Here is a 9411-nt window from a genome sequence, read left to right on the forward strand (position 1 = left end):
TATATATATATATATATATATATATATATATATATATATATATATATATATATATATATATATATATATATATATATATATATATATATCCCAAAGTGACTAAAAGTGAGAATTAGTTAAACTTTTTTTAAAAAAAAGTGGGTGGAGATTCAGTGGGTGGCACAAAATTGGGTGCCACATAAAATGTTTACACTTAAACATCAAAAGGTTTTGGACTAGAAAAATATTTCGACTACTATTTTAACTAACATGCCACAATAATAATAATAATAATAATAATAATAATAATAATAATAATAAGTAAATGATAATTAATTATCACTAATGATATTAATATTGAAAGTAATAAACTAATAATGAAATGATAATAATAGGAAAAATTAATTAATAAAAGGTAATTCAAATAGAATTCTTGAAGCATAAATAAATGTACTTTTACGTAAATATGCTTGAACAAGTTATAAAATAAAGGGCAATGCCTTATATTTTCAAAAATATCTAAAAATTTATAATAAAGGTAGAAAATAAACTTATAATGCTTGTAAATAAAATCAAATATTTAACTATCATTATGATTTTTCAAAGTAAAATAGAAGCTAAACGGGATAAATTGAGGTATAAAATGCCAAAATTAAGTGTCAACACTATTTGGCTAGAGAGGGACTCTAAATATTTTGAAGACTCAGGAAATCCTCAACATAAGATTAGAATGGGTTGTATATTTTCATTTCACATTGGGTGTATCTAGAGTCCCTAGTTGATCTTGTCACGATCCAAAATTCACTAAGGGTCGTGATGGCGCCGGACACCATTGTCAGGCAAGCCAACACCAATTTACTCGAAATTTCTTGTTTTAACATTTTCGAAATCGTTTCTGTTATACATTGAACAATAAGTAATGAGTTTCACTGAATAGATATTGATGTCTTTAACAAACTCAATATTAAATAATCCCAGAATCCAGTGTCACAAGTGCATGAGCTATCTCTAGGAAACAATATAATACAACAACTGCCCGGAATACAAATAGGACAGAAAGTAAATATAAAAATCTGAAAGAGACTCTACTGGCTGCGGGTCATCTCGAGAAGTGCATCTCACCTAAGTCCCCGTATCAACCATGCTGCTATGCCCACTAGGCCGCTAGAGATGCATGTGCCTGTGCAACAAAAATGCACAGCAAGTGTAGCATGAGTACGAAAACAATGTGTACTCAGTAAGTATCCCGCCTAATCTCGAAGAAGTAGAGACGAGAGGTCGACTTCGACACTTACTAGTGGTCCAATAATGATACATCAATAATATGACAAATCGAGGATTTATATAAACATGATTGTAATTCAATAGAGTGAAGCAAGTAAACAATTCTTTCTTTTATGTGAAATTCCCAAATTTCTTTTTTCATCATTTATACATATATTCTCAAGCCGGGAAGAAGCAATATCAACTTCAATAAATTTCAAGGCAAGCAATACAAGCATGCGCAAATCATGCCGAGGACGTACGACTCGATCTAACAATATTTAAACTGTGCACTGCCAGAGGGTCGAATGGCACGAACCATAGATGCATCTATTTAATCTACCGAGGCGTTCGGCCCGTTCCACAATAGATAAACACATTTAACAGTCAAATCAATAATTCATCGAGGAGCAATTATTCAGGAAAAGGCAAGTTTCTCTTTTAAAAGTCAAGTAATGATATCTAGTCTTTTGGAAATTCATTTACACGTTCGATATGTTTTAAGCATTTTTACATTTGTCAACAAGGTTGCATTTATTACAAGTAAGCATGCTTTTGGGTCCTAGACTACCCGGACATAAGCATAATAGTAGCTACGCAGGGACTCTCGTCACCTCGTGCGTACGTAGCCCCCACAAATAGGAGCACATAACCAATTAACTCACCTATGGGGACAATTCCCTCTTACAAGGTTAGAAAGGAGACTCACCTCGCTCCAAAGTTCCATAACCGGCATTCCACGCCCTTCCGAAGACTCGAATCGATGCACAACGCTCCAAAACTAGCCAATAATTATGTAAATCCATTAATATATGTTCAATTACTCATAATAATCCCATTTATAACAATTCCTAACCCCAATCGTAAAGTTGACAAAAACACCCTCGGGCCCACATGCCCGGATTCCGAATTTTTTGAAGATAAAGTTTACTCATAACCTCACGAACTCAAATATATAATTTACTCTCAACTTCATGTCCAAAATCGTGGTCAAAATCCAAGAATACTAATTTTCTAGGTTTTCCCTCAAAATCCCATATTTCTACAAATTTCCATACTTTAATCCGTATAACATCCATGTATTTGACTTATAAGGAGTGGGAATTACTTACCTTGCCATTGATGATGAAAACCTCCTCTTGAAACCCTCCAAGAATCGTCCAAGCCAAGAGAAAGATGAAAGAAAATGGCTCAATCCCGACAATAAAACGATTCACTGCCTCCAGACCTTCCGCACATGCGGTCACTTGACCGCTTATGCGGTTCTGCAGGTGCGGCCCCACTACCGCATCTGCGGTCCTTCACCAGGCCCCCTTCTTCCGCTTTTGCGCTCCTCCTACCGCAGGTGCGATCCCGCTTCAGTGGCAACTTGACCGCATCTGCGGTCCCAGCCTTCTCCCTTCGCAACCGCATCTGCGCTCGTTTGGCCGCTTCTACGGCTTCGCACCTGCGGCCAAAACCTCGCAGGTGCGGTTACACCAGATACCAGCTGCTGAAATCCTTCTTCAAATTTCTAAATTTGATCCGTTAACCATCCGGAATCCTCCCGAGGCCCCCGGGACCCCAATCAATCATACCAACCAGTCCCATAACATAATGCGGACCTGCTCGAGGCCTCAAATCATATCAAACAACGCCGAAATCACAAATCACACCCCAATTCGAACTTTATGAACTTTAGAACTTCAACCTTCTACATTCGATGCGGAAACCTGTCAAATCACGTCCGATTGACCTCAAATTTTGCACGCAAGTCATATTCGATATTACGGACCTACTCCAACTTTCGGAATCGGAATCCGACCCCGATATCAAAAAGTCCACTTCCGGTCAAACTTCTAAAAACCTTCAAATTTTCTATCGTTGGCCAAATGACTCCAAAACGACCTACAGATCTCCGAATTCACTTCCGATCGCGCTCCCAATACCAGAATCACCATACGGAGCTATTCCCAGACTCGAAATCCCAAACGGACATTGATAACACTGAAATGCACTTCAACCCAAACTTATGAAATTCCTCAAAAATGCTAACTTCCACAATAGGTGCCGGAACATTCTCGAATATTCCAAAACCCGATCCGGACATATGCCCAAGTCCGAAATAATCATACGAACCTGCTGGAACCTTCGAATCCCAATTCCGAGGTCGTTTACTCAAAAATCCAATCTTAGTCAATTCTTTCAACTTTAAGCTTCTGAAATGAGAATTTTCTTTCCAAATCAACTCCAAACTTCCCGGAATTCAATTCTGACCATGCGTACAAGTCATAATACCTGAAGTGAAGCTACTCAGGGCCTCAAACCGCTGAACGACGTGCTAGAGCTCCAAACCACCGGTCGGGTCGTTACATTCTCTCCCACTTAAACATACGTTCGTCCTCGAACGTGCTAAGAACTGTGCTGGGATTGTCCGAAATCACTACTCAATACTTTGTGCACTTACCCGTGCTACTACAACCCAGTTGAGCACGTTAGCTCGATAAATTCTGAAGATATTCCCTTTTATGCAAGCAAACAAGCTTGGAGCCCAATTCCAACATCCAGAATTCTAAGCCAGGCCTCCTTCCAACACATGAACATCGTATCAATCACTACACGAGGTACCAAAACATGACTGCATACCTTTGCCGAATTCTCACCATGCACCTCATCGTCCATAGGACCATAGTAACATTCTCTGATCATAATAACCGACATTCCCCGAACTTGATGCTCACAATGCACCTCATGATATATATAAGTCTTGTTCTAACTCTTATAATACTGCCACGACGGAGGAGACGCGTAGAAATTCATAACCAACTGCCAAGTCAACAAATCATTGAGGCTACACTCCTGACAAGAACATTACCTTATTCTGAACCAAATAATAATCTTTGCTCTTTAATACACTTCATACAATCCGATTGCACTGATCCTAGATCCAATAACCTTGTCTTACCCAGTACGAATGCTCAGGCAACAAGTCACCCCAGACATGGCCAAAAGTCTCATATGATGCCACAATGTGCCAATAGGCTACCAACTCGAACGTGATACATAAGAAAGACGATCTCTGGAAGGGACTACTCCACTCACGCAGCTAATATGAACTTTCCTCAGAAAATGGGAACAAAACACAAAATAGAATATAAGGGACTATAATTATCATCACATTGTTGCAGCGTGTAACCCGATCCGCATATAAAACTCACATAAGGAGATACACATCGAGCTAAATTGCTCATTACAACAAAATACCGAATATCGGTCACAAGCACGCTAAGTGCATAATACCATCCCTGAGGGGGACATTAGCACCATAAGCTAACAAACTCAAGCACAACTGAGGTGCGATATATGTTTTAAAACTAAAGAGCTCACATAACACCATCGCTACGCGGAACCTCTACGCATAAGAAAATTATCGAGCCATTCACAACTCACACGGCACAATATAGCATTACATGAAATAGACGATGACAAATTAACATCCAACGTCCGAATACTCCTTCATAAGGAGAGCTATGCTGAAATGAACATATTCGGCCTGATATAGAGCCCATATTCATATTTAAATCCATCCACAGACCTCAAGCTGATTCTGATCGTACCGAACTAGGCCAATAATCTTTTCTGGGTCCATAATAACCCCCTTTTCCCATAGCACACAAGTACAACCATCATAACCGAGGTAGTCCTCCACAGTCCACAACCCAATAAACCGAGTGCCCTCCAGGCATAAATTCTCAAATTAACGATATCACCACAATCTTCATACTTGGTTTCATTCTTCAATCAATCAAGCAACTACATGCCACACTTATACAATCTTCCCGTGGGGCACGCTCCCACGACCTTCCGTTATAGATAACAAGTCTGCACATCCATACTGTCGGCCGCACTAACGCTGAAAAGTGATCAAGAATCCATAACCAGGATGCAAAGCCTCTCACAAAACACCAATCTCAAGTGACGCTAAAGACAATGCCAGCTTAGTCTAATCATTCAAATCCCTTTCACGCTCATCCGAGCTCGTGACATCCTTGTCAACACCAAACCGTAACCTTGATCCTCACTTTCAAATTTCCATATCACTCACTGCACCCAGCATGCCAATATGCGATAGCACAAGATCTTCATCTTAACTCATGGACCACTAATATGGTAAATACTTCATCACCTGGAAACTTTTTACTTAACTCATTCCAAGAGAACCATAGCAACACACGAGTGAATTCTCACAACCGTAGAAGATGCTATTCTTCAAGTAGTGGCCTAAACCACCATAGCCCTTTCCGGGATCCGCCTACACATAGCAGGCTATAATACCAGATTACTTCCGAATAAAATCAATTATGACGGCCGACAAGCCTCACACGTACCATCACAAATCACTTGCATAACTTAATCACGCTGAAGAAATTGATCACTGCCACCAGTATGCAAACTCAACCATGGCTAACCAATCCAACCTCTTCCAATTTATCCTTAATTTCCTTAGAATAATAATAACTTCATTCAACACATAATGCAGTCAACCCGAGTGGCCCTGTAACACGAGACCACGCTGTCTCAAATCCCATGAACCACCTCATACCTTCCTTGTGTGCATATTCGCATCTTGACTGGCACATCCATTCTGATAATTTCTCTACGAATCCGAAGTCATTTTCTCTTTTTTTCCCAATGCTACACTGCAAGTCAAAACATCATAGAACATTCCGAGCCTCTTATCATAAGCTGCTACAAAAGCTTGATTCTTAACCATACTGCGGGCTTGAACCCTTAGGCACCGCATTTTGACCTTTGAATTTCACTAGGACCATTGTTAAGAGTCTCCACTCTGACATGGTCCCGAGTATACTCAACTACAAGGCTCCGCTAGCACATGACCACCCTCTCAAAGAAGCACCCGGCCGAATCACCTTCCTTGCAACTCACTTCTACACGAAGCATACTTCCTGAGTCTTCCCAAAGCCTGCACATGAATCGATCTGCCAATTATAGAACACATTCTTCAGTTCCTTTGCTCAAATTACTACTGATGTCCTCTTTCCTTAGTCGCAGTAACCCATCAATATGCCGATAGCTAGAAATCTCACAAATAGGCGACCGGGCAATCCAACAGCCGGTGGGACTCTCTCACTTAGCTTGAAGCCACTATTACACAACTTTGGAACCTACCAAGATTCTTCATCTCTTATTGACATGACCTTGCGTAATTAAACCGCCAGATTCCTCGAAATCCTTCCTTTAGCATTTCACGAACACTCTGAATCTCTAGCAACATTCACATATTAGACCTCTTACCGGATAGTCAATGGAATCCTTCGCCGAAGCTTTGCCAACCACGCGACCGCTGATTTGCTCATAGGAGACATCCCCAAGTGTGGAGACTACGCGCCGACATCTTCCAATGTCGCTGCCCGCTGCCCGAGGTACAATTACTACGACATCAATAACCCATCCTGAGCCCGTGCTCATCCGTCAGCTGCAAAAGTCCATTCACTCCTCGGGGACATTAACTAAATGTGCTACAATGTATTCCAATTCAAAGTTATGTTGTATCCTTCTTTGTATCAAGCAGCTCCTTTTCGTCATATCAAATCTCCCGCCGTTATGCTAGCCAATATTTCAAATTAAGCTCGTAGACCCAATCACCGTCCACTAAAAATTCCCAAGTCACTCCAAACTTTCCTCAAGGGTGTAGTTATCCTACCACTGCATCCACGTGCTACTCTGTCACTCTCCCACTTTGGCCAAACCCTCTTCATTAAGCAACTATCCAACTTTCGCTTCTTACACTTGGCCTCCTAGAAATTTAACCACCGCCTGACACTTTCCACATGTCCTTCCTTATCCTTCGCCACTCAGCTGATGCCTTAGATCAATAATCTAACTCAGTAGCTCTTGAACCAATAGACCGCTACTAACTTTAAACCTCTCCGGAGATCATCTCTTCTCGAGCCCTCGACATTACAAACATTGATTCCATCCCGAATCACCGCACCCCGCAAATCTCTGACAACCGCCTCTACATTGCTATCTTGCAATATCCTGCCCCTAAGGCGAATTGTAGAAGGTTTTAACACCGACGAACTTAGTACATTCAACAAGGACAACGGCACCTCATCACAGATGAAAATTCCACCATGCTCGCAAATACCAAGCCTCGTTACTCCATCAACCCAAATCTAAACATTCCTAGCACGATTGCCTTTCCTCCACCGGGAATAAAATACCGACTCTCAAAACCATACGCTGAGTAAACCTCCCTTCGAGTCATTCACTGCCCCGACACGTAGGCAAGCATCCTACCATCACATCAATACCGCGCGACAATCGTTCATAAGCATCATAGCAACTTGTGCCTAGCCTCAGAGCTCTTAGAAGTACGACTACTGAGCTGAAACAACAGAACATCCTTCCGCAAGGCGACGACAATAGTCAGATCAACAACGCAGGGAGAAGCATCCCGTACCACCTCTGTAGTACCTTTAAAATTTCTCAATTCCTGATTTATAATAAGCGCTTCATGTCGCATAAGATTGAATTGGAAGGAAATAAAGGCAAAAGCCTCAAAGGAATCAAACCGCACGATGAGGAATCAAGAAGGAAAGTACTCCTAACAGCCCTATAGCCTCCCGAAGATAAGTACAGACGTCTCTGTACCGATCCGCGAGACTCTACTAGACTCGCTTATGACTCGTGAGACCTAAGGGAACCTAGTGCTATGATACCATGTTGTCACGACCCAAAATTCACTAAGGGTCGTGATGGCGTCGGACACCATTGTCAGGCAAGCCAACACCAATTTACTCGAAATTTCTTGTGTTAACATTTTCGAAATCATTTCTATTATACATTAAACAATAAGTAATGAGTTTCACTGAATAGATATTGATGTCTTTATCAAACTCAATATTAAAGAATCCCATAATCATCCGAGAACCCGGTGTCACAAGCGCATGTGCTATCTCTAGGAAACAATATAATACAACAACTGTCCGGAATACAAATAGGACAAAAAGTAAATATGGAAATCTGAAAGAGACTCTGCTGACTGCGGGTCGTCTCGAGAGGTGCAGCTCACCTACGTCTCCGTATCAACCATGCTGCTAAGCCCACTAGGCCGCTAGAGATGCATGTGCCTGTGCAATAAAAATGCACAACAAGTGTAGCATGAGTACGAAAATAACGTGTACTTAGTAAGTATCCCGCCTAATCTCGAAGAAGTAGAGACGAGAGGTCGACTTCGACACTTACTAGTGGTCCAATAATGATACATCAATAATATGACAAATCGAGGATTTATATAAATATGATTGTAATTCAATAGAGTGAAGCAAGTAAACAATTCTTTCTTTTATGTGAAATTCCCAAATTCTTTTTTTCATCATTTATATATATATTCTCAAGCCGGGAAGAAGCAATATCAACTTCAATAAATTTCAACGCAAGCAATACAAGCATGCACAAATCATGTCGAGGACGTACGACTCGATCTAACAATATTTAAATTGTGCACTGCTAGAGGGTCAAATGACGCGAACCATAGATGCATCTATTTAATCTACCGAGGCGTTTGGCCCGTTCCACAATAGATAAACACATTCAACAGTCATCAATAATTCATCAAGGAGCAATTATTCAGGAAAAGGCAAGTTTCTCTTTTAAAAGTCAAGTAATGATATCTAGTCTTTTGGAAATTCATTTACACGTTCGATATGTTTTAAGCATTTTTAAATTTGTCAACAAGGTTGCATTTATTACAAGTAAGCATGCTTTTGGGTCCTAGACTACCCGGACATAAGCATAATAGTAGCTATGCACGGACTCTCGTCACCTCGTGCGTACGTAGCCCCCACAAATAGGAGCACATAACCAATTAACTCAGCTATGGGGACAATTCCCTCTTACAAGAATAGAAAGGAGACTCACCTCGCTCCAAAGTTCCATAACCGGCATTCCACGCCCTTCCGAAAACTCAAATGGATGCACAACGCTCCAAAACAAGCCAATAATTATGCAAATCCATTAATATATGTTCAATTACTCATAATAATCCCATTTATAACAATTCCTAACCCCGATCGAAAAAATGCCCTCGGGCCCACGTGCCCGGATTCCGAATTTTTTGAAGATAAAGTTTACCCATAGCATCACGAACTCAAATATATAATT

This window comes from Nicotiana attenuata, chromosome 2 (genome assembly GCF_001879085.1).
Source record: "Nicotiana attenuata strain UT chromosome 2, NIATTr2, whole genome shotgun sequence".
NCBI classification, from domain to species: Eukaryota; Viridiplantae; Streptophyta; class Magnoliopsida; order Solanales; family Solanaceae; genus Nicotiana; species Nicotiana attenuata.